Below are 24,923 nucleotides of genomic sequence, written 5' to 3'. Positions count from 1 at the left end.
CCATTCTGTATTTGAACTAAAGAGGTTTGGTCGTGCATCTAAGAGTCACTCATTTACACCCATATTTACCCTCCAAAACCCATCAGACTCGGCTACCACTATTACTGATCTAAGACCCTATTTGGATCAGCTGATTTTTTTTAAGAAAAACTAAACGAATCAGAAAACGGAGGAAGGGAAATGCAAATGAGCGATTGGAACAAAGGAATTACCGATTCCTTTCCTCCGGAAACCTGTAGCTTGATGCCCATTTCACAGGACAAAAGAATCCACTCCGATCTCTGGTTGTCTTTTCCACCAGGCTTGCCTGAGGTTACGAGCGCTGATATGAAAGAGAAGAACGATGTAATCACACGATTGGAAGAACTTAGCCAACCGCCTTCTATTATTATAGCCATTGTCATATCCCATCTGAACCGACGCCGAATGCTGCCGCCCTCAAGGTGGCTTGCTCTAGAGGCGCTCCGACCTTCGCCCCTGCTCTTCCTTTGATCGATGCTCAATTTGCTAATCAATAGTTTTTTTTTTAGATTAACATATCAATAGTTAGAGGAACTAACTAATGGCACAAATGCAATTCAATAGTTTACTTTGCTCGCTGAATTTTTCAGTGGTGGGTCTACGTAGAAGTTTGGGTTCCTGTGTTCCAAACACAAACGCTCGTATTTTTCCTACGTTTTACTTTCCTCTGTTTTGCTACTACTACTAGCAGGTTCCTATTCCTATTCTATATTTTTTTCCATTCTTCTATTTTGCATTCATCAATTCTAAACAAACCCTAATATTCGAGTATATAAAAAACAAACCCTAATATTACTGGTTTCCTTTTATTGTGATTACTTGGTATCTTGCGGATTTCAGTGGCAGTTGATATTACATCGTTTAGTGCTTTCTTTGCGGAATTTACCAATCAAATAGTGGTGCCAAGATAACACACACTTGGGGTAAAGGCCGAAGGTTAGCTTGACCATGAGGCCGCTTCATTGAATTGCAAACTGAGTTCGGGTTACAAGAGTTCCTGGTGGTTGCTGTGCTATATAGCAGCAGCACACCAACTAAAGTGCTAAAGCAAAAGTAGGCCAAGGCCCTTCAACTTGGAAGCCAAGGCAAGTCTAAAGCAAGAAAGTAAATTGCATAAAGTAAGATACAAACACTAGGCTTATATGGCTATCAAATAGATCATAGGCCACCTGATGCTGAACTGGACTGCAGCTTCAAATCGTCCTTGATCTTCTTCAACTTGGCAACAACATCAGTCATAGTCACCCTTTCGTCAGGCAATTCACTTGAGCATAGCAGACCCAACTGGAATACCGATGTGAGAGTGCTATGCAGGGTGCTATGAGAAATTTCTGAAGAGTTGCTGGTGTGGTAAAAACCATGCACAATTTCATCGTCTTTTGGTACATTACCATCCATAATATTGCCGATCCTCGATGGAAATGCTTGGTGAACCCACTGCCTAAGGCTCAGTTCCCCAACAAACATGGGATCTGTAGGCTTCTCACCAGTGAATACCTCAAGCAGCATGATTCCAAAACCGAACACATCGCTCTTCCTTGACGCTTTCCCCATGAAACCATACTCTGTTCAGGTACGTTGAAAACAAATAAGCATCAGTACAAAATAGAACAAGTTTTCATGTTACTAAAGAATTAGTTGAGTCATGATCGGTGAAGAACCTGGTGCCATATATCCGATTGTTCCAGGCATGCTCGCAGAAATCACCGAGTTATTGTCACCTAACAAGAGTTTTGCTATGCCAAAATCTGCCACGTGTGTTGTCATGTCGTCATCAAATAACACGTTGCTAGGCTTGAGGTCACAGTGCAAGATTACCTCATGGTGTTGATAATGCAGATACTCTACTGCCATCGACACCTCTAGCATGATATCCAATCTCGTAAGGAATCTTAAGGGTGGCTTCTCTTTACTGTGCAGATGTGTATCCAAGTTACCATTAGGCATGTATTGAACTAACAATGCTTTAAAGTCTAGGCTTGAACAAACGTTGACTATCCTTATCAAGTTGCGATGTCGAACCCTGCTCAGCACTTGGCATTCAGCATCAAAGCTCTTTGTAGCTTCTTCCAATCGTACGTTTAGAACTTTGATGGCAACCACCAATCCATTGTTTAACTGTCCCTTGAAAACTTTGCCAAAACATCCCATTCCCAAAAAATTATCATCACTGAAATTATTAGTGGCATGAACAATCTCGTGATAAGATATTAATTTGTGGCTGATTGCATCAGTAACATCACTGGAACCTATCGTCGCTCCTGGATTTTTTGTTTTCCTTCTTAATACTCTAACTCCTATACACCGTGGAAGTGGAGGCTTGGGAAGAAACGGGCGTCCACAGCCCGACGTGTGTCTGCTTCCCGGAGAGCGACGCTCGACGCGGGCCGTCGGTTTCTCGCTCTCACATGCCGCGCGCGCATGGCCCCAGCCGTCAGTAGGTGCGCCCGTGCCTTTCTCGCGCTCACATGCCGCGCGCGTACCACCTCCGCTGTGTGGTGGCCCCAGCCTTCAGGCTGTGCTGCAAACCGACCTCCAGCAAACCACAAAGCCTGCGCTTCATTGCTGCCAACCGACCTCCTTCGGACACCATCCCACAGGCAACAGCCCGGCCCGCAAACAATATGAAAGCCCAATGCAATGATACAACCCAAACGAAAGCCCATATAATCCACAGCTCAAATGGCGCGCAGCGAAGCGCGCTATTTACCTAGTGTTATATAAGCAAACAGCTAGTGCTCCAAATGCTGCCAGGGCAGCAGGGAGTACAGATTTTAGGATCTGTCCATTTGTTGAGTGAGATATGATTGTACATGGGGATAGGCGTGGAGCACCACAAAGTGCATGGTTACCCAACAGAGACTGCAAACTGATGTTTGAGAAAATACCTCCTCCTGGTATACGTCCTCGAAGGTTATTGAAGGAGAGGTTCAAATTGGTGAGGTAGGTAAAATTGGCTAGGTATACTGGTATGTTGCCAGAGAGGTTATTGTAGAATAGATCCAATGTTTCCATGCTTGCTAACTTGTCAAAAGAATTTGGAATCGAATCTTGAAATGAGTTGCTTGATAAATTGAGGTAGGTCAGCATCTGTAGTTGCCCGAATGAATCCGGAAGGTTACCCAGTAGCTGGTTGGTGGAGAGATCTATTTTGTTTATCGCGTTCATGCTTCCTACATCAACTTTCAGAGTACCGACTAAGTGGTTGTTTGACATATCAAGTTCGATAAGGTTGTCAAGACTAAATAAACTCTGTGGTATGGTTGAAGACAACTGGTTATGGGACATAGAAATACGCTGTAGCATACTAAGATTACCAAGGCCATCGGGTATGGTTCCAGAGAAGTTGTTGTTGTCAAGAAGCAATTGTTGAAGGCTTCTTAGCCTACCAATTTGGGTTGGGATGGGACCAGGCATGCTGTTACTGGTGAGAAGAAGTACCTGGAGATTCTCCATTGTCACAACAGATTCTGGGATTGGCTTGTTCAGTTTGTTGCCTGCGAGATCTATGAACTGGAGACCAGTTAAATTTGATATAGTTGCAGGAAGTCCGCCAATTATGTTGTTATCACTTGCATGGAAAGTCACTAAATTTTTGGAGAGGTTTCCAATATTATCTGGGATACTTCCAGAGTGAGAATTGGATGCAATGCCGAGGTAACTGAGCTCCCTACAATTTGAAAGAGTGCCTAGAAAGTCAAGGCCTCCCTCAAAGCGATTCCATCCGAAACTAAGAAGAACTAAAGAGCCGAGATTCTCAAGCGTGGCTGGGATCGGGCCACTCAACATATTTGTATCCAATACTAGGAAAGACAGATAAGAGAGGTTACCAATGGAAGCAGGAATTGGACCTGTCAGTTCATTATCTGAAAGATGCAAATAGAAAAGTGGTTTCATCTTTCCAAATTCTGGTGGAATTTGTCCTTTCAGCTTGCAGTTTGAGAGATCTAGCTTCTGAAGCCTTGTGATATTGGTTAACTGAACTGGGATTGACCCAACAAGGTTATTTCCACCTAAGGCAAGGTACCAGAGGTTTGACAATTTGTCCAACCAAGTTGGCACAACATCTGTAAATGCATTTTCTGACAAAGATACTACTTGGATGAACTGGCACGCGCTGAGTCCCACAGGAATTCTACCCATGAAGTTGTTTCCGGAGAGGGATAAAAACTGCAACATCGGAAGGCTAAAGCTTTCATTGTCAGGGATGGTCCCTGTCAGATTATTGTTTCTCCAGAGGCTTAGAATTTGCAGGGAGGACTTATTGAAGATGCTAGGAGGCACTGTGCCGGAGAGCTGATTCTGTTGCAAGACAAGGAGCTGTAGCACGGGCAAGTTACCAATACTAAGTGGTATCTGTCCCCAAAGGCTGTTGTTGCCAAGGTTCAGATGGCTCAGGTAGGGCGTGTTGTTGAATAACTCTCCTGGTATCTTGCCACTCAAATAGTTCATGTGCAGATCTAAGAGCCTAATATTTTGCAGGTCTTGCAACTCAGGCGGGATTAGCCCTGACAGTCTGTTGTTGTAAAGAACTAGGCTCTCGAGCCTGGTGAGGTTTCCGATGGTCGACGGGATGTAACCTGAGATGCTGTTCTGGGGAAGAGCAAGCAAGAACCCTGAGACGTCGCAACATTTCAAGCTCAGCTGGAATGGAGCCCGTGAGGTTGGCGTTGGTGAGGTTCAGGACGGCGAGGAAAGAGAGGTTACCGACGTGGGGAGAAATGCTCCCATGGAGGGAGTGTTGGGCAGCGCCAGGGCGGTGACGCGCTCCCGGTGCTGGCTGCACGAGACGCCCAGCCAGCGGCAGAAGGGCGTGCCGGGGGTCCAGTTGCCGCGCAGGACGCCGAGAGGATCCGAGAGCTGTGCCCTGAACGCGAGAAGCGCGTCGAGGTCGGTGCCCGTGCCGCTGCTCCGGGAGGAAGCGGCAGCGGCCGGCAGGATGACTTGGGCCAGTGATACGAGGACAAGGAGCAGGAGGGCCATGTCGGTGGCGTGGTGCGAATGTGTTGCGCTGGGTCGGTCATTCAATCGTCGCGGGCAGCTATAAAGAGCAAAATGGACGTTCCTAGTCAACGCAAAGTCCCCATCTCCCGTACTGTTCATGATATTGGAGAATTATCCTAATTAAATGCCTCAGATATTTTCCTACAACGAAATGCCCTTGATTCGTATGGATCACGGCGGCGGCAAAAAGGGAAAGCAACAAGGCAAAGAGACGTGAAGACTTACGTTTTAATTCTCAGTGTTCTGACTAAGAGTAAATATTATGGTGGGCTAACAGCATACTGAATGATGAGGTGGAGGAGAGAGGAGTGGGCTGTAAGCTTACAGTCAGCTTTGACACAAAAATCAAGAAAATTTGTGAGATAGACAAGTGAGCCATATATTAATGGTGAGGAGCTAAACCACTATACGAGTGGGTTGAAAGATGAGCTGCAAAGAGTCTTACAACCAGCAATGGGCTAAATTATTAGCCTTGCTCTAAGGTTAATAGGTGTACTCACTCCTTCCTCAAATGTAAGTCATTTTAGAGTTTTTAGAATATATTATAGTTGTGCACAAAGACTCTCATACCCCTAATTATTAAGCATTGAGAATATAATAATTAAATTAGTATACTTTTTCTCATGTAACTCTCCCACATGCACCTCCCCCTACATAGTTACATGCACATTTTTCTATTGGGAAAGACCCGAAAACGATGCGCAAATAAGATGTTTGGGTCCACTCTCAACCTAGAATGACTTATATTTGAGGATAAATTTTGAATTCCAGAATGACTTATATTTGAGGATGGAGGGAGTAAGTACTAAACTTCAGCACTAGTGTGTCCAACCAGAAGTGTGAAAATAGGATAAGATAAAAATTAACAGATTTAAAAACTTTAATAAAATATAAGTGCTAATAGGTGCTAAAATTTAGCATTCAATTCTAGCCCTTCCAAACAGACCCTAATAGTAGCAGATCGGAATTCCCTGTCCAGCAAAGACTTGGAGCAGTCCATCATTTGGAGTGGCACATTTTCATAAGTATTCTTTACAAGAAAAAAAAAACAGTCTAGCCGGCTGCTACTGCTGGTAGGGCGTTCTCATCAGTGTTCTTTACAAGGAAAAAAAAGGCAGTCTAACCGGCTGCTACTGCTGGTAGGGCGTTTTCATCAGTATTCTTTACAAGAAAAAAAAACGCAGTCCAGCCGGCTGCTACTGCTGGTACCGTAGGGGTTGGATTGGATTGGATTGAGTGTGACAACAGCCGTGTATATTACGATCTGATGTGTGTGGCCCCGAATCACTACTAGAGAATTGGTCATCGCAAACGGACTATCACCGCCGGTTCAACACGAACCGGCGGTGATGAGGTATCACCGCCGGGTCCAAACCAAGTGGCCGTAGTGGCCGTTGGAACCGGCAGTGATGCTTCCTATCACCGCCGGTTCGTGGTACGAACCGTTGGTGATGGCCTGCGAGCGCATCACCACCGGTTCGTATTACGAACCGGCGGTGATATGAAACATCACCAACAGTTCGTATTACGAACCGACGATGATCTGTCTTCCAATCTCCTCAGATTTTTTCGTGCGTCCTTATCCTATATCCCCACCGATGCCCCTCAGAACCTTCTCTTCTCATCCCCATCTCCAACTGTAGCAGCACCGTCCAAATTAAACCGGCTTAAATGCACTAACCATCATCTTAATACTTAATCCAGTTACTGTGCACTTAAAACGGTGTAACCTGACAGGCTGTTGGGTAAAATCCCGATTAAACTACTGTACTCCAGGATCACAATTGCACTTAGACCCGTACGAAGACGAGCACAGGTGTTACCAGCATACAGAAATCTTCAAATTAATTTACAACACAGGTTTTACATAAAAGGTTCGAATACAAACGACAGAGTTTAAAACACAGCGGAAGTTTAAAACTGAGTTCGAAATACAAAACGATAACTACGACGACGAATAAAAGGTGAGCTTCACATCCTGCCCACCGATGTGATGCCAACCTGCCCAACCTTCACGGGGAAGACGGGGCCCACTCGACGGTCCAACCCGGAGGAAGCGGCTGTCCAATCCAGGACGCACAGATCTCCTCGAAGTCAGCGGGGACACAACTTGCTTAAAAAAGGGTACAACAACAACCCTGAGTATACTAATACTCAGCAAGGCTTACCCGACTCTGGGTATACTTAGCCCATTATCTAGACATGAAAGGCTTTATGGCTCTGGAGTTATTTTGCTGAAAAGCAGCTAATACTGAATCCTTACTTTCAATATTTTAGCGCCAAATTAAGTTTATCAAGTGCCAACTAGATTTGCCTGACATCTAGAGCAAGCATGGTTGATCATAACATTCTTCACAGAGTAACATCATTATATCATTATTATTTCAATTTTTTACTACGATGTGACAAAGAGATCAAGGCTCTCATAACCGCGAGTCACGGCGAATCGATCCGATTTAACCTTGCAAGGTGGACCTAACTCACACGACACATGTAAGCCCCGTCGGGCCACGCGCGTCAACTGTTTCCACATTACCACGGCATCTGAACTACGCCTGCTAAAACCCAGGTGATGGGCCCCTCGCGGTGAACTCCCGGAGAACCCGGAGGCGGCATCCTATCCAACACCCGCCAACTCCCACGCCCAGCGTAGCATGACGGAATTCAAATCACCGCTGTAAAGTGGTACACAGCTCACCGGTTTCGACTACCTCCTACTTCCGGTATGTGGTTAGTACTGTTCAATCCTCGATCAACACTGCCAACAACAGAACGGTCCTCAATCGACACAGGCGGAGATTTCTTTTCATCCATTCCATACCAATACTCCTACTCATTTCCGCACGGTCTCCATTTCTCTTTATTCAACAATTCATTTCAAGGCCATAGCTAAGGAACAAGATCCTAAAACTCACGAGTGACAGCAATCACTCGACTTCTACCGAAATTCTACTTAGGAAAGCATTGCTAACGATACCTGCACACTAGTAGGGACTCAAGGTACCTAGGGAAAATATGCATCTATGGTTCCATACAACTCCTAGAACATAAATGCACAATACTTAAATAAACATTGAATAATGTAAATTATGGTTATGCTCCGGGGCTTGCCTTGCAGGTCAGCAGGGTTAATGAAAGCCTCTGGAGCGGGCTCAACGGCGTCCTTCTGCGGCTCTTCTGCTCGTGACTCCTGGACCGGCTCAGCGATCAGCTCGTGAACAGCTTCGCTCGTGGCGTCTACACGAATAAAATATGCCATGCAACAAATTAGAACTCAGTGCAATGCATAAGAGCTTACGATGCGAAACCAAAGTTCAAACATTTAGCCTGAAGTGTTTCCATCGAAAAACAACTACTAACTTTGCTTAGAGAGTTTGATTTGCAGGCGTGAAACAAATAACTAACAACATTAAGTAAGGAAAAGAGCATAACTAGGGCAATTTATAAGTAAAAACCCTAACTTGCCTACAAGATCTAGCATAAGAATTTACCAGCTTAACTTGAAAGCAGTAAGCATGCCTCACAAATTTTTCCAACAATTAACGATGATAGAAAACATTTCTTTTAGCCCTAGAAAAGGAAAACAACACTAACAGATCCACAACCAAGCACATAGGCCATGCATCTGAAAATTTTACAGTGGACTACACATACCAAGAGCAAGCCACTGCAAATTTTACATAATTTTTAGAGTTATAGAACAAGTGGTACAAAATAAACTAGGTTTAACGCAAACCGAAATTTCATCAGAGCAAAAGTGACAATCCTTAGACACAAGTATTTTTCCTTTGAAGATATTGATTTTAGAAACCTAACAAAATTGGTTTGGCATTTTTCGCATTTTTCTGTGAATTTATATGGATTTTTAAAGTTTCAGCTAAAAATAAGAAATGGAAAACAATAAAAGGGGGGCTGACAGCCGGGCCCCACTTGCCAGTGGGCGCCGGCCCAGCTTGGCCCCCCTCCTCTGCTTCACGCGCGCCGTGCGCCACGGCCGTGGCCGGCGGGGCGGCCAGCACCGCGGCGGCGGCGGCGTCCCGGCCCGCCCGCTGCTCGCCGGCAGCGCGGCCCGGCCCGCCCGCGGTCCCGGCAGGTCGGCGGAGCCGGCGCCCGCGGCGGCGCAGGGGGGGCGCGCTCAGCGCGGCTAGCGGCGGTGCAGGGGGCAGGGCAACGGCGGGGGCGGTGTTCCGGTCCGGCCGGGGCCGGTCGGCGGCGGGGGCGGGCGGCTTGAGCTCCGGGGAGGCTAGGCGGCCCTAGGGCGCGCGGCAGCGGCGAGGGGCGGCGCCCAGGGAGGTCCGGCGGCGTGCGCGTGGAGGCGGCGGCGCGGCGGCGATTCGGCGGCGGCGGCCGCGGATTTGGGTGGGGAAAAGGTTGAAGAGCACGAGCAGGCCGCGGGGAAACTCACCGGGGATCAATTTGGGGCGGAGGATGGCCGGAAGGTGGTCGTCGACGAGAGAGGCGAAGCTCGGAGCGGAGCTTCAATGGTGGACGGCGGTCTGGTGCACGATTTCGTCCGGGTAGGGGCTCGGCCGCGCTCGTGGGTGGTCGGAGTGGGTGGACGTCGAGGCTGCGCAGCTCGGGGTGCGACGAATCGAGGTGGGGCGGCGAGCCGTGGCCGGCGCGACGAACGGCGGCGACTCTGCTCGGTTCTGACCACTTGAGCTCGACCTAGCTCCGAGGAAGGAGAATGGGGAACGGAACGGGAAGCTTCGAGGCGACGCAAGGTGAAGAGCGGCGTCGGGCGCGATTGCCGACGCGTGGACGCGCTCGCCGGCGACCACAGCGGCGGTATGGGCGTCGGGTTCACAGTGACGAGCAGGAGAAGCACTGTTTACTCGTTTGAATGATTTTGGCTCGAGTTTGAACAGTTGAAACTCCAAATTTCATATGGGAACATGAAATTTGGCCAAAACAAAAGTTGTAGAGGAAAAGAAGATCTACAACTTTCGTTTTGGGCGAAAATTGATTCGAAGCTCCGATCAAGGACAAAAACGAGATCGAAAACGACTGAGAAGATGTTTACTAAGCGAACGCGATTAGCGTTAACAACAAATTTGTGTCCACGATTAGCGAGTTAACTCGTGATTAGCGAGACGATTAACACAGGGGTGTTACAGCCTTCCCCCCTTAAAGGAATCTCGTCCCGAGATTCACACACGAAAGAAGGTATAAGACGAGAAGGTTCGAAGATGTAGTACCTGGTTGAGCGTTCAAAAAGTCCGGATACTTGGATCTCAGAAATTCCTCTTTCTCCCAAGTAGCTTCTTCTTCGGAGTGATTACTCCATTGTACTTTGTAGAATCGGTTGGTGGTGCGACGAGTAACTCGATCCTTGCGATCAATAATTTTGATAGGATGCTCAGAATAAGTGAGATCAGACTCTAATTGAATCGAGTCACTTGCCACAGCTTCAGTCGGAACTCTAAGGCACAATCTGAGTTGTGACACATGGAAGATGTTATGAACTGCAGAAAGATTTGCCGGAAGATCCAACCGATAAGCCACAGGACCGCATCGTTCCACAATTGGATAGGGACCGATGTAGCGGGGAGCTAACTTCCCTTTTATTCCAAACCTTTGCACGCCTTTCCAGGGTGATACTTTCAGATAGACGTGGTCACCGACTTTAAAGACGAGTGGATCTCTTCTTTTATCCGCATAGCTCTTCTGTCGAGACTGTGCAATCTTTAAGTTGGCTTGGATAAGGCGGACTTGTTCTTCGGCCTCTTGAACCATGTCGGGCCCAAAGATTGTTCTTTCTCCGGTTTCAGACCAATTGAGAGGTGTACGGCATCGACGACCATACAGTGCTTCGAATGGTGCCATTTTGATGCTCTCTTGATAACTATTGTTATAAGAGAATTCAGCTAACGGCAAGCATTGATCCCATTTCTGTGGATTGGTCAAGACGCAGGTACGGATCATATCCTCTAAAATTTGATTTATCCTTTCGGTTTGGCCATCTGTCTGAGGGTGATATGCAGAGCTGCGAATAAGATGCGTTCCCAAGCAAGCATGTAATTGCTCCCAAAAACGAGCAACGAACTGAGTTCCTCGATCGGAAATGATAGTCTTTGGCACACCATGTAAACATAGTATGCGATCCATGTACAATTCCGCATATTGCTTGGTCAAGTACGTCATCTTGACTGGGAGGAAATGTGCCGACTTGGTCAGTCTATCCACTACAACCCAAATAGAGTCGTAACCCTTTTGAGTTCGAGGTAAGCCGACGATGAAATCCATACTTATATCTTCCCATTTCCATTCTGGAATATTCAAGGGCTGGAGAGTTCCAGCTGGTTTGAGATGACTAGCCTTAACTCTTCTACAGATATCACATTCTGACACATACTTGGCAATTTCTCTTTTCATCCGAGTCCACCAAAACCGTTGCTTCAAGTCTTGGTACATCTTGTTGCTACCCGGATGAATTGATAACCGTGAAGTATGAGCTTCATCAAGGATTTGTTTTCTGAGTTCAAAATTCTTAGGCACCACTAATCGGTTCTGGAACCATAATACATTCTCAGTATCTTGGTGGAAGCAATTCACTTTAGGATCTCCTTCTGATAGTCTTCTCTGAATTTCTTTCACCCCTTTATCTTGCTTTTGTGCCGTGATGATGAGATCACGAAGAGTAGGAGCAAGCTCTAGATGAGCCAATGTGCCATGTGGTACGATGCTTAAATTCAGCTTTTCCATTTCATAGCAAAGAGACTCGCTTAATGGTATAGCTGAAATGCAATGACAGTGAGCTTTTCGACTTAGCGCATCGGCAACTACATTCGCCTTGCCAGGGTGATAATGCACTTCGAGCTCATAATCTTTAATCAACTCAAGCCATCTCCTTTGACGCATGTTCAAATCAGCTTGAGTGAAAAGGTATTTGAGACTCTTGTGATCAGTATAGATGTTGCACAATGAACCTAAAAGATAGTGTCGCCAGATCTTCAGAGCATGGACGACAGCTGCTAATTCAAGATCATGAGTGGGATAGTTTTCTTCATGACGCTTGAGTGATCGAGATGCATAAGCAATCACTCGGTTCTCCTGCATCAAGACACAACCGAGTCCTATGCCCGAGGCATCACAGTAGACATCGAATGGTTTTGTAGTGTCTGGCTGGGCCAAGATTGGAGCAGAAGTGAGAAGTGTCTTCAATTTCTGGAAAGCTTCCTCACATTGGGCACTCCAATAGAATTTGACACCCTTCTTAAGAAGTTCAGTCATCGGCTTCGCAATTCTGGAGAATTCTGGGATGAACCGACGATAATACCCAGCTAAACCCAAGAAACTGCGGATTTCAGGAACTAAAGTGGGGGCTTCCCAATCGAGTACATCTTGTACTTTACTGGGATCCACAGAGATGCCTTCAGCAGATATGACATGACCGAGGAATGGTACTTTCTTCAGCCAGAAGTCACACTTGCTGAATTTGGCATAAAGCTGGTGCTCTCTCAGATGCTGAAGTACTATGTGAAGATGCTGGGCATGTTCTTCCTCATTCTTGGAATAGATCAAGATGTCATCAATGAAGACCACGACGAACTTGTCTAACTCCGGCATGAATACTGAATTCATGAGGTACATGAAGTAAGCTGGAGCATTGGTTAATCCGAAGGACATCACCAAATACTCGTATAAACCATAACGAGTAGAGAAGGCTATTTTTGGTATATCTACCGGTCTGATTTTGATTTGATGATAACCAGATCGTAGATCTATTTTTGAGAATACCTTAGCTCCGGCTAGTTGATCAAAAAGAATATCAATACGAGGAAGTGGATATTTGTTTTTGATGGTGACCGCATTCAGAGGTCGATAATCCACACATAGCCTCAGTCCGTGATCTTTCTTCTTTACGAACAAAGCCGGGCAACCCCAAGGTGAGGTGCTCGGTTGAATATAGCCTTTATCCAGCAACTCTTGTAACTGGATCTTTAATTCAGCTAACTCACTCGGAGTCATTCGATATGGCCTTCGAGATATGGGCGCTGTGCCAGGCTGTAACTCAATGACAAACTCAATATCCCGATCGGGAGGCATGCCTGGCAAGTCCTCCGGAAACACATCGGGGTATTCACAAACCACCGGAATTACTTCTAGAATTTTTCCCTCAAGATGATATATGACAGTGGCTGGAATTGCATGCTGGGAAAGATGAATATCCATAGAACCATACATGGAAGAGTTGAACTGAAGGATACGAGAAGAGGTATTGATGATAACGCCATGCTTCTTCATCCAATTCATTCCAAGTATGATATCTATCCCTTGACTTGGAAGAACAATGGGAGTGAGTGGAAAATTTTTCCCACCCAAGTTAAGGGGAACATTTCGAACTACTTGGCCAGCATTTAACCGGGTGCTAGGTGTCTGAATAATGTAGGGTTTCTCTAGGCATGTTACTTGTAAGTGAAGTCGTGCCACACATGCTTCACTGATAAAGTTATGAGATGCTCCCGAATCAAATAACACAGTAACAGGGCAGTGATTAACGGAGAACGTACCCGCCATCACTTGGGTGCCCTCCGGAACTTCCTCCAAAGTGGTGTAGTTCACACGACCAGTCTTGGCAGGTACAACCTTCTTTTTCTGATCCTTCTGGCTGGAACCTTGACTTAGCGCTAGAGTCTTGTAGTTATTCTGCCGAGGTGGCAGACGACAGTCACGTGCAAAGTTCCCCAGGTTACCACAATTGTAACATGGGTAGTTGTTGGGGCGTGGAGCTTGTAGCATTAAAGGCCTCTGCTGCTGTATCGGAAAACGGGGTGCCCACTGCTGCTGTTGCTGGGGTGGCCTAGCGACCCAACGGCCCTGCTGTGGAGGACGGTTTGAAGCCTGCTGATTCCCTGTCTGAACCAGCTTGTATCTCTGGGGTGCATTGCTGGAGGATCCAGCAGGTGCCTTTCTCTTCTTGTCAGCCTTGTGCGCCAGCGTGGCATCTTCCTGCGTGATGGCCTTATTAACCAGATCAGTAAAGTTGTTGCACGTGGTGAGAGCTAGCTTGTCTTGAAGCTTTGTGCTAAGTCCGTTTCTGAAGCAATCCTGTTTCTTCTCATCAGTATCCACATGAAAACCGCCATACTGGGATAACTGATTGAAAGTCTGAGCGTACTGGAGCACAGTGTTGTTCCCTTGCTTCAGGGCTAGGAACTCTGCCATCTTTCTCCTCATCAAACTTGTAGGGATGTGGTGGGCTTTAAAAGCTGCCACAAACTCATCCCAGGTAAGACGTGTACCAGCGGGAAGTAGAGCCTTGTGATTGACCCACCATATTTTCGCAGGTCCTCGCAGCTGTTGCGCTGCAAAGGCGGCTTTGTCCATCTCTGTGCAATTGAGGATGCTGAACTTATCCTCAATGGTGCGAATCCAGGCATCAGCCTCAAGGGGATCATCGGCCTTATGGAACAGAGGTGGCTGGGTGGCCAGAAATCCGACATAGTCAGTTTCTGCTGGTGCTAGCGGGGGAGCATGTCGACCTCTGCCGGCATTGACTTGGGCTTGCACCAGTTGCCTTATCAACTCCGTCTGCTCATTGCGGTCAGCGATAAGAGCTGCAACAGCTTGAGCCAAAGAGGGAGGTTGTTGGGGCAGTGCCTCGTGATTGTCATTGTCGTGATTATCACCCATCTGCAAAATAATCATTCCCCTGGTTAGCCATTTCGCTATCAGGACTAATTCATGCAATTTAAAGAATGTGCATATATAATATGAACACACGGCATGAATCCTTCCCCTCGCGATATGGTTCATCAAGGGAAGATAAACTAACTTGCTTTGGTTGATAACGCATCAACTCAACAAGTTTCGTCCAGAGTAGCTCTAACGTATGCAATACTAAACATCGCTCACAAAATTTCAGATTTGAAGAAGGTCGAAGCGCAACTCATAGCTGAAATTTCACACACTGGCAGAAAAGATCATCACGAAAGTAAAATTTACAATAAGCAGCCACGCTGCTTAAGCTGGAACAAGGGCTATTACAACCCAAGCCGTGCTACGGCAACAAACTAACATTGGAGAAGGGTTCACAAACGACCCGAGAACACACCACTACTAAAAGAAGGGTCTTGCACGACCCGGCTACACACCATACTAGCGAGGGTTATCCTACATGACTCGAACTACCGAGCCACAAAAGAATTCTCAACCCAAGGTTAGCCTAGAGCACTATGTTGGTCATCCTACCCAACTATTCTACGGTTAGGCTACACTGCAAGGGGAGAATCAACCCTATCCATCCACGCCTCACGGAGTCCCAGGTCCCGACTCGACTCCAGACACTCCCTCGATCTCCTCAGGGTCCTCTTCCTCTTCTTCTTCTGGCTCCTCCTCTGCTGCCTCAGCCTCCATCTCTGCTGCTGCCTGCACCTGAGCCTGAGCGTCCTCAATCCACTCCTGGGCCTGCTGAAGCTGCCCCTCAAGGTGCTGCACCATCTGAGTCCTGTTCTCTAGCTCCTCCTGCAACTCCTGAATCCTGATCTTCCTCGCTCTGGACTTGGCCTTCAGGGTCTTGATCTTGTCCTGGGTACCAATCATGTGCTGCTCATGGAGGTGAGCCTCTCGAGCCTTGCTCCTGCATATCGCATTTTCCTCGCGAAGCTGCTCATACATGTTGCTCAAAGCTGAGGAGTAGCTGAACGAGAGTGCTGTCCTGACATTGTAGTCGGGCATCATGTAGTTCAGGTTGCGGTTCACCCGATCTGCATAGGCCTGAGTAGTCTCATCCTTCAGAGGAAACACACTGTAAGGAGTATCTATCACCTCTGCATTATGCTTCTCTGAGAACTCCTCAATGGCCCTCCTAGCTGCAATCTCCCAGGAGTCTGCCAGCTTCCTACCATAGACAGTGAGCTGCCACGAGTCCCATTCCAAGCGAGCGGGGCAAGCAGGAATCTTCACGATCATCTGACAGCGCTCGGTGCCCAGCAAGCTAGACTCGTGTCCTGAGTACTGTGGGGGCTCAGTGTAGTCAAACGCCCTGAGCATCTGCCACAGTAGACGAGGAAAGTGGCCGGTGTGGAGGGCATTGGAGTGCGCCGAACCCTCAGCGTCCACGATCACGTGCGTGAAGCTAGCCATCTGTAAGAACACATAGCGCTAACGTAAGTCACAGATTTTTAAAAGAATAGATTTAAACTTGGCAACGCAACACAAATAAATTTTTAAGAACACATAGTAAAAACATGGTGATCCAAATAAATTTTTGTGAAGCGTAACCAAAAGCAACAAAACAAACAACAACTCAGGAATGCAAGATGCAATATGCATGCCACGTTCTAGCGTTTCTCACCCAAACAAGTACCAAATATGGTATACGAGGACAATCGGTGGCACATTTACGTACTCTCCTTAAATATAGACTAGTCGTTCCTACGATCAAGGATTTTATAACGCGCTTACGTGGTTAGTTTCCTACAGAAGAACACAGAGATAGATATATTATCCATTTCTGGACCCTTCGTGCCAGCACACACGAACGGCCCCCATGTGTCCTACGCCACACGGGTAACGCATATGCAGTTTCCCACATATTCACACATACATTACCATCCACTATAGAGATGGCACCCAGACGTTCGACGCTGAATGGGCAGCGCTGCATACGTCATAACAACGTATTCACTTCCCGTACACTCGCCTTACGGGACATCCAAGGGTAGACGTGTCCCAAGAGTCACTGTCATGGCCAACCGCATGACAGGTTTACATCTCGTAACATTGCCTTACGAAATGGCCGTGATCACAATCACACGGCATGAAATCCGTACTCCATATCAGGCGGCAGATAGCGACAGGCTCATTTGAATTGAGCCTTATCACCTCCTCGTATGCTCATCATACGGGACCCGCGCACGTATGAAACACGTGGGCTATTCTAAGGACTACCAGAATGCTTACCTTGCTTACCTCAACGTAGGTGCGTCGTTACAGAAGTAAGGTTTAACAAAAAGTAAAAGCTGGAAGTGCTGGAATAAAATAGATACTTAGTTGCCACCTAACTTATATAACATAATTAGGGCATACGAACTATCTATTCTATTCCTAGCGCATCTAGCGTCAACTTTTCGAAAAACCCGAAATCGTTGCAAGGTAATCACCCCAGTGCAATTTAGAGCTCTGATGCCAGCTGTAGCAGCACCGTCCAAATTAAACCGGCTTAAATGCACTAACCATCATCTTAATACTTAATCCAGTTACTGTGCACTTAAAACGGTGTAACCTGACAGGCTGTCGGGTAAAATCCCGATTAAACTACTGTACTCCAGGATCACAATTGCACTTAGACCCGTACGAAGACGAGCACAGGTGTTACCAGCATACAGAAATCTTCAAATTAATTTACAACACAGGTTTTACATAAAAGGTTCGAATACAAACGACAGAGTTTAAAACACAGCGGAAGTTTAAAACTGAGTTCGAAATACAAAACGATAACTACGACGACGAATAAAAGGTGAGCTTCACATCCTGCCCACCGATGTGATGCCAACCTGCCCAACCTTCACGGGGAAGACGGGGCCCACTCGACGGTCCAACCCGGAGGAAGCGGCTGTCCAATCCAGGACGCACAGATCTCCTCGAAGTCAGCGGGGACACAACTTGCTTAAAAAAGGGTACAACAACAACCCTGAGTATACTAATACTCAGCAAGGCTTACCCGACTCTGGGTATACTTAGCCCATTACCTAGACATGAAAGGCTTTATGGCTCTGGAGTTATTTTGCTGAAAAGCAGCTAATACTGAATCCTTACTTTCAATATTTTAGCGCCAAATTAAGTTTATCAAGTGCCAACTAGATTTGCCTGACATCTAGAGCAAGCATGGTTGATCATAACATTCTTCACAGAGTAACATCATTATATCATTATCATTTCAATTCTTTACTACGATGTGACAAAGAGATCAAGGCTCTCATAACCGTGAGTCACGGCGAATCGATCCGATTTAACCTTGCAAGGTGGACCTAACTCACACGACACATGTAAGCCCCGTCGGGCCACGCGCGTCAACTGTTTCCACATTACCACGGCATCTGAACTACGCCTGCTAAAACCCAGGTGATGGGCCCCTCGCGGTGAACTCCCGGAGAACCCGGAGGCGGCATCCTATCCAACACCCGCCAACTCCCACGCCCAGCGTAGCATGACGGAATTCAAATCACCGCTGTAAAGTGGTACACAGCTCACCGGTTTCGACTACCTCCTACTTCCGGTATGTGGTTAGTACTGTTCAATCCTCGATCAACACTGCCAACAACGGAACGGTCCTCAATCGACACAGGCGGAGATTTCTTTTCATCCATTCCATACCAATACTCCTACTCATTTCCGCCCGGTCTCCATTTCTCTTTATTCAACAATTCATTTCAAGGCCATAGCTAAGGAACAAGATCCTAAAACTCGCGAGTGACCGCAATCACTCGACTTCTACCGAAATTCTACTTAGCAGAGCATTGCTAACGATACCTGCACACTAGTAGGGACTCAAGGTACCTAGGGAAAATATGCATCTATGGTTCCATACAACTCCTAGAACATAAATGCACAATACTTAAATAAACATTGAATAATGTAAATTATGGTTATGCTCCGGGGCTTGCCTTGCAGGTCAGCGGGATTAATGAAAGCCTCTGGAGCGGGCTCAACGGCGTCCTTCTGTGGCTCTTCTGCTCGTGACTCCTGGACCGGCTCAGCGATCAGCTCGTGAACAGCTTCGCTCGTGGCGTCTACACGAATAAAATATGCCATGCAACAAATTAGAACTCAGTGCAATGCATAAGAGCTTACGATGCGAAACCAAAGTTCAAACATTTAGCCTGAAGTGTTTCCATCGAAAAACAACTACTAACTTTGCTTAGAGAGTTTGATTTGCAGGCGTGAAACAAATAACTAACAACATTAAGTAAGGAAAAGAGCATAACTAGGGCAATTTATAAGTAAAAACCCTAACTTGCCTACAAGATCTAGCATAAGAATTTACCAGCTTAACTTGAAAGCAGTAAGCATGCCTCACAAATTTTTCCAACAATTAACGATGATAGAAAACATTTCTTTTAGCCCTAGAAAAGGAAAACAACACTAACAGATCCACAACCAAGAACATAGGCCATGCATCTGAAAATTTTACAGTGGACTACACATACCAAGAGCAAGCCACTGCAAATTTTACATAATTTTTAGAGTTATAGAACAAGTGGTACAAAATAAACTAGGTTTAACGCAAACCGAAATTTCATCAGAGCAAAAGTGACAATCCTTAGACACAAGTATTTTTCCTTTGAAGATATTGATTTTAGAAACCTAACAAAATTGGTTTGGCATTTTTCGCATTTTTCTGTGAATTTATATGGATTTTTAAAGTTTCAGCTAAAAATAAGAAATGGAAAACAATAAAAGGGGGCTGACAGCCGGGCCCCACTTGCCAGTGGGCGCCGGCCCAGCTTGGCCCCCCTCCTCTGCTTCACGCGCGCCGTGCGCCACGGCCGTGGCCGGCGGGGCGGCCAGCACCGCGGCTAGCGGCGGCGCAGGGGGCAGGGCAACGGCGGGGGCGGTGTTCCGGTCCGGCCGGGGCCGGTCGGCGGCGGGGGCGGGCGGCTTGAGCTCCGGGGAGGCTAGGCGGCCCTAGGGCGCGCGGCAGCGGCGAGGGGCGGCGCCCAGGGAGGTCCGGCGGCGTGCGCGTGGAGGCGGCGGCGCGGCGGCGATTCGGCGGCGGCGGCCGCGGATTTGGGTGGGGAAAAGGTTGAAGAGCACGAGCAGGCCGCGGGGAAACTCACCGGGGATCAATTTGGGGCGGAGGATGGCCGGAAGGTGGTCGTCGACGAGAGAGGCGAAGCTCGGAGCGGAGCTTCAATGGTGGACGGCGGTCTGGTGCACGATTTCGTCCGGGTAGGGGCTCGGCCGCGCTCGTGGGTGGTCGGAGTGGGTGGACGTCGAGGCTGCGCAGCTCGGGGTGCGACGAATCGAGGTGGGGCGGCGAGCCGTGGCCGGCGCGACGAACGGCGGCGACTCTGCTCGGTTCTGACCACTTGAGCTCGACCTAGCTCCGAGGAAGGAGAATGGGGAACGGAACGGGAAGCTTCGAGGCGACGCAAGGTGAAGAGCGGCGTCGGGCGCGATTGCCGACGCGTGGACGCGCTCGCCGGCGACCACAGCGGCGGTATGGGCGTCGGGTTCACAGTGACGAGCAGGAGAAGCACTGTTTACTCGTTTGAATGATTTTGGCTCGAGTTTGAACAGTTGAAACTCCAAATTTCATATGGGAACATGAAATTTGGCCAAAACAAAAGTTGTAGAGGAAAAGAAGATCTACAACTTTCGTTTTGGGCGAAAATTGATTCGAAGCTCCGATCAAGGACAAAAACGAGATCGAAAACGACTGAGAAGATGTTTACTAAGCGAACGCGATTAGCGTTAACAACAAATTTGTGTCCACGATTAGCGAGTTAACTCGTGATTAGCGAGACGATTAACACAGGGGTGTTACACCAACCCCCTGCCCCCCTTCTCCTTCCCGTCCCCGTCGGCACGCGCAGCAGTGGAGGCGCGGGCAGCGGCAGCGGCGGCATGGGCTCGGCGGCGCGCGCAGCAGTGGAGGCACGGGTAGCGGCAGCAGCGGCGTGCGCTGCGGCAGCGGCAGCGGCGTTGGCTCAGCAGTGCGAGTAGCGGCTGTGGCGGCGTGAGCCGCGAGGCCGCAACTTCTCTTCCCCGCGTCGTCTCCGTCGTAGCGTTATCAGTGAGTCCCCTTCTGCCGCACCTTCTTTGCTCGTGAATCCCTCCACCACCTCACCCCTCCATCGACAGCCCCTCTCGCGCCTCCACCTGGTGGTTGCACAGGTGAGGCGTCGATTTGCCTTCCTCGCTCGGGCGCCGCTTCCCGCGGTGCTGCCTCACCCGTCTTCTTCAGAGCTCGATGGCGACACACTGATGATTGATTTTGATGGATGGAAATTGGAGATGGCCCATCCCGTTGATTTTGATTTCCCTCTACTCTTCATGTTCCGTTATGATTGGTTTTGACGGATGGCTCACATCTTTAACTCTGGTCACAGATTATACAAGAAAAACTAGATGGAGGTGGCCTCCCTATTATTGTTGGCGGCACAAATTTCTACATCCAGGTAATTTTGATTTACTGGCATGCATTTCTGTATGATGAAGTTCATCTTATATTTATTGACTGCACTATCTGATTTGTTGTCGTGCCTTTGCCCTTCAATATTCTAGGCCCTTATTAGCCCAATCACGAGAGCTAGGTTTGGGGGCACTACCTTAAGTTGTGAATTTCCGATTAACAAAGATTGTGATTCAGCTGGCTAAAATATTTCTCTTATTTCAGTCTAATACACGTAACCTTGGTTTGGTGTCTAGAGAACCTTGTAATCTCATCTTTAGGCATATTTTGTAAAGAAAACTTTTTTGTTTGCCTTCTCAATTTGGTCTGATGGATGATCAGGCTGCCAGGCATTCCAGCCCTTCTCCATTTAATAGGCCAAGGTGAGTCGTCTAGCATTTCTCTATTTTAATGATGAATCACCCAGGGTGTTGGAGGCTAACATAACACTAGAAATTTTTAGGGTTAAAGCATAGAGAAGAGGATGATATGGAGAACTGTTCGTATGTCATCCGGAGATGTGCAAGTTTCATGGGCCAAATAATGTTCTGTCGACCAGAAATGCAGAGGTTTGTTCATCTCTTTATTTGTTCCAGCATTACCCTGTTCTCAATATTGTTCAGAAAATATATATTTACTGTTATCAAAAATTTTTGGCTGGATAGATTCAATTTAGATTCTCTATTCTATGTCGAGGTACCATGTTCAAAAATTTTGTGGTGCAACTTGTACATCGAAATCAGTAGATGCATCTTTCGAGTTCCTGATATATGATCAGTCCCATGGAAAGCACTAAGAGCAGCTACATAATGTAGCAGCTTATACCTTTTCATTTTGATCAGTCCCATGGAAAGCACTAAGGTTGGATCTAATAAAGGGTTGGTTTATTATATGTCGGTTAATCTGCTGGTGTATGGCTTCTGAGGAGGTGAAGATGCTGCATCAGAGATGCTTGCTGACAAGGTGCACACAAAAGTCTTTTTTGCAAGTACTGATACTAGGATCTGTGTGGAATGCATGAACTTAGTAGTCACATAGATTTGATTGTCATTTAAAAACATCCATTTGTAGCCTATAAAATAGATTTGTGCTTTGTAGCCTATAAAATAGATTTTTGCTTTGTAGCCTGTAAAATAGATTTGTGCTTTGAACGGCCATTTGCTTCTTTTGTATTGCACATCAACATCATACAGAGAAGGCTGAGAGGTGATTGTATGGACTCTTTTGTTTAATCTCGATGTATGAGCTCATATGGTTGAATTCTGCTGCTATAATTATATATTATATATATTGTACAAATGATGCAATATTATTATATGAAAATATTTTTTTGATGGGAAAAAGGTCTTCACCGCCGGTTCGTGTCTTCAACCGGCGGTGTTGATGTCTCCATCACCAACGGTTCTAGATACGAACCGGCGGTGATGGGTGCACATCACCAACGGTTGTAGAACCGGCGGTGATGGCCTCGCTATCACCAACGACTTAAATCCAACGGTACCCAAAACCGTTGGTGATGTACTTTTAGAACCGGCGGTGATAGGGGTGGCTGTAGTAGTGAATCCACGTGTCCGGTATCTCCCTGATACCCTCTTCTACCTCAATGCCTGATGTCCACAATTCGTCATCCAAGAAGCAAATACATTCGAATATTTTGTTTTGAGACGAATACATCCGACTATATTGGCATGCTTAATGCCAAATTGCCAATATAGAAAGGCGCACCAACGGAGCAAGCGGCAGCATGGCCACCCAATGTATGAACATTTGAAGTTGATATTCGAATAGTGTCGGTGTTTTGAAACACCAGCCAATAAATCTCGTACTTTGCGATTTTGGTTCAGATGGTGTGCGAAATTAAAGGAGGCGCAAGGATTTTACTAGTTCGGACAGAAATATCTCTATGTTCAGTTAGCGGCTGCTCGTATATCCTACATTTGTTTGTAGTAGGGAATTACAAATGGACGAAAAAGGGAGCTAAGGCCTCAAGTCTCTAGTGTGGAGTGTATGTATGTGTTCATTGGATGCTGTTTTTTCTCCGTTCGGCTGGAGTCCTCTCTGCCGGAGTCGTCCTCCCTTGCGAGGGGCCTCCCTTTCCCTTTTATAAGTCAAGGGAAATGAGGTGCAGAGAGAGAGAAAGAGAGGGAGAGAGGCTACGCATGTCAAGGAGGAGGAGATCTCCCGCGATCTCGCCACGCCTCCTCTGGATACGGAGGCTCCGCCTGTCCCGCCAGAGCCCGTCAAGGAGGAGGAGATCTCCCGCGATCTCGCCACGCCTCCTCTGGATACGGAGGCTCCGCCTGTCCCGCCAGAGCCGCTTCCCCGTCGTGTGTGGGTCCCGTTGGCCTTGTCGTAGGCTCGTAGCTGCCCTTCTCCTCCACAATCGGGTCATTCTTGTTGAGCGGTTCGCAGCGCAAGGCGTGCGGACGTTCGTCCGTACTCTACAAGAAATCCTTTAATAAATGACAAATTCTGCGTGACGTTTATATAGAACGTCATAGACCAGCAACATCTATAATGATTTATGGTACGGAAGGTGCACACCTCTACTCTACGACCCGTCGTGTCTGTAGGCGTATAGAGGCGTGCACTCCACTATTCTTATGTTAGAGCACGTCTCCCACCCGTTCATCCACGTCCTCGTCGGTCAGGGGTTGGCGCGGAGCCTCGTGGGCCCCACTCAAGCGGTCGGGCGAGGTGGAGCCCTCCCCGTGAGGGTCGGGTGAGGCATACTTTTCCTCAGGGTCGAATGAGGCAGGCTCAACGCGTTAATCCTTGAAACTTATCGGGACATGTGGCGCCTTTTCCCCTACTCTCGGATATACCCGACAAATAGGAACCTTGACAAAATGCAACCACATAATGGCCTGCAGAATAACGATGTTGCACTTGTATAGTTGTCCGCATCTTGACTGACTCTTGGTATATTATCAAGAAACGACAATTGTATAGAGAATTATGTAAAACTATATATGTCACAGCTCTACTATCCGCGAAAGTAGAGGGGTCATTTGTACGGTTTCAAAGTATACAAGTAAGTTGGGCAAACTTGAAGGTTTATGCCGCTTTGTACAAAGTTAAGCTCGCTATGGTAGGGGAAACGATCAGGTTGAAAATGATCAAAAGCATTGAAGAGTATCAATCAAACCTGGAGTTGAAGATCCTTTGTCTTGATCACCGTCTTACCGATGTCGGGAAAGTTTATTCAAACATTAGTTAATTAGCTGAAATAGAATGAGAAGAAAACTCAGAAAGATTTTAGAAATGGAAACAATATTAGTTGTGGCGTTATGAAAGGAAACAAACCAGCATGACGAGGTTATACAAGAAAAGTAATAGGTGGGTCAAAGGTGGGTAAACAAAAGTGTTTGGTGTAAAAAGTATTAGGATTTCGCAGAAACATTTTAGAAACATCAAAATTGTGGGTCTTCAGTCTTCACACCTCCTATCAACCCTCCCGCGCTGGCAAGTGGGGCCATTGTGAGAGGTATGGTGGACCTAATCTTCATGAGAAAGAATTTCAATTATTTCAACTTTTATAGTATATAAGAAGATTTGTGTCCTCTTTATTTCCTTGGCAAAGTCAAAACTTTTCACCTATTTTAATTTCTCTGTTTCCTTATTATGGCTCTAGCTTCTTTTCTGCCCGTTCTAATTTTATAAGTAAGAATTTCACAGGCAGCGTACCGATAATCCTGAAGGGTGATCATGTTCATTATCGGTGCCTCTCCTATCTCTGCTTGAGGCCGTTGTGGCAAGATGCTCGTTACCCTATGCA

The 24,923-nt window shown here is 47.0% G+C and overlaps 1 long non-coding RNA gene and 1 pseudogene across 2 annotated transcripts; one reads left to right on the top strand and one right to left on the bottom strand.

Annotated features, from left to right (window-relative positions):
* Window positions 1-945: 945 nt before the first annotated feature.
* Window positions 946-6,305, bottom strand: LOC120702741 (annotated as a pseudogene).
* A 14,546-nt stretch (window positions 6,306-20,851) lies between these two features.
* Window positions 20,852-21,662, top strand: LOC120702742. 2 transcript variants are annotated; one of them, XR_005686514.1, is made up of 3 exons: window positions 20,852-20,868; window positions 21,084-21,528; window positions 21,609-21,662. It is a non-coding gene; the product is annotated as an uncharacterized LOC120702742 (long non-coding RNA). The 2 variants fall into 2 exon arrangements; XR_005686513.1 differs by lacking the exon at window positions 20,852-20,868 and having other exon boundaries at window positions 20,875-21,528.
* The last annotated feature ends 3,261 nt before the right edge of the window (window positions 21,663-24,923 follow it).

Source organism: Panicum virgatum, chromosome 4K (genome assembly GCF_016808335.1).
Source record: "Panicum virgatum strain AP13 chromosome 4K, P.virgatum_v5, whole genome shotgun sequence".
Lineage (NCBI taxonomy): Eukaryota > Viridiplantae > Streptophyta > Magnoliopsida > Poales > Poaceae > Panicum > Panicum virgatum.
Note: the sequence above shows the minus strand (reverse complement) of the source record. Positions and strands in the feature narration are given on the sequence as shown.